We start from the raw sequence: 2,056 nt of genomic DNA, 5'->3' as shown, positions 1-2,056 counted from the left end.
CCTTTCTCCCGGGGGAAAAAGAGAGACTCTCCTGTTCGCACATGAATGGGCCCTTTTGACGAGCGCGGGCCCTTGTTTACTTCCACTCGTTTATTTATCGTCCCCCGCTTTTTTTTTCTTCTAATCGTCATTGAGGGGACAACTCGACAACCACCCACCCACCCCCGCCCCCCTTCCAATAAGATCCTTATCCTTCTGCTTTGCGGCGCTCTCCCTTTCTTCACCGGTGCATGCTCGCACACATACGCACACCGAATGTGCGCACACGCACATTCTGCCTTTCACGCCGCCCCCCCCCCCCCCCCCCCCCACCCACCCACCCACCTCCCCCAACGATCCATTCCAGTCCCATGTCGTTCCCTATCCTGTTTCATCCTGCTTTCTTCTCCCCGTCTAGTGTCCTAGATCTGTGTCCAAACTGATTTGAAGCTTACTCGCTTACACGGACCCATGCCAAATGTGATTCTCTGCATTCTGTTGTGCTTCCTTGCTAGCGAGCTCCCCTCATCCCCCCCTTCCCACCCTTGCGCCTCCTATAAACCGCTCTCCTTCTCACGGTGTAACAAACACCAAACGATGCCCTTTGAAGGTTGTCTTTCATGTCTTTCGAGGAGAGGGAAGCGCATGGGCCCGTCGAAAACAAAAAGACCTACGGAAGGTTCCGGCAGGAAAACGACACCGATGCATCAGCTGCATGGTAGTCGTTAGGAGAAATCCTTCTCGGCTGCTTTCTCAACTTCTAAAACAGCAACGATTACTTTGCGGTGTAGGCTGCACAGCCGACTGTTAGCTTTGCAACATACAGAAAAAAAACAAACACAAATGAATATTTCCATGAAAAGGACACATTGGACAAAGAAACAACTCTATTTTGGCCAAAGTAAAGCTATGGCAAGGCTCAAAACAAAGGAGTCACAGTGAAGGCACAATGCTGAACTTTGTTTGAGATGGCTTTTTAAAACGTAAACGCTTCAGACCACCGGTTCAGATACATTTTTGAAGGACTGAAAACAGGAGTCCGGGGTGCTAATGAGTCTTCAGGAGGGCATTCATCTCAACCGTAAAGAGGAAGAAAAGAAGAGGAGAACGAGGAAGAAAGAACGAACAGAAAAGAAAAAGAGAGGATCAGAAGGAGGGAGGTTGGCAGGGATAGTGTGTGAACATTTGCATTAGTATTTTTCTCTTTTTTTTTTCGCCATTATTCGTCATCACAATCCCTCCTCGCCTTTAACTAGCCTACTTAACAAACCTTTCTTCTTTCAAACCGTCGGTTGTAAAAAAAAAACGGTTTTCTTTCTTCGGCCACAATATTTTAAACATTTGTCCAGAAAAGCGGACCAATTTTTTAAATAAATTCTATTGTCATTCTCATGTTAAACTAAACACGAGGCTATAACTGTCCAATTCCTGAGAGTTTTGCCTGAGCGCGAGATGATTATCGTGCTAACCGTAGCTATGGTGAATAGCATTAGCGGCGCCAACCGCCCAGGCCTCGCGCTGAGAAAAGCCCAGGGATGGGGGCCTTGTTCCCTGGATCAAATCTGTCCCTGGCTGGCCTTGCCTGAGCAGAGCTCTGCCTCCCTCCTCCTCCTGGCTCTCTGAGGTCGGGGAACCCTCCTGTGTGGGTATATTGATTTTTTGGGGACAGACCCATTTCATGCTTGGCGCCGGTACAAAAGCCTGAAAAGAGACCAGCCACTGGGAAGACACAGTATTAATACAGACAATACAAACCACCTCGCTGGTTTTGAATCCTCTCTCTCTTTTCTCAATTACTTCTTTCTTCTTACTTTTTCCCTGTTTTATCCCACCCCTTCCCTCTCCCCCCTCTCTTTTTCTCTCCCTCAATCTGTTTTCCAAATAAAACCAAAAAGGACCCGCTCAGCAGTAGCAGGAGAGGCAGGATATAACACTGTGTGCACAGGGAGGCCTCCGCCCACCTATTTCACCCACTGTTCATTTGTTTAAACTAATAATGTTTTTTTGGTTCATAATATTGTAGGCACTAGGTAGACAACAATAATTACACCAATAAATGTATCTTTTTTTTCTATTA

Source organism: Osmerus mordax, chromosome 21 (genome assembly GCF_038355195.1).
Source record: "Osmerus mordax isolate fOsmMor3 chromosome 21, fOsmMor3.pri, whole genome shotgun sequence".
Lineage (NCBI taxonomy): Eukaryota > Metazoa > Chordata > Actinopteri > Osmeriformes > Osmeridae > Osmerus > Osmerus mordax.
This window is presented reverse-complemented; position numbering follows the sequence as displayed.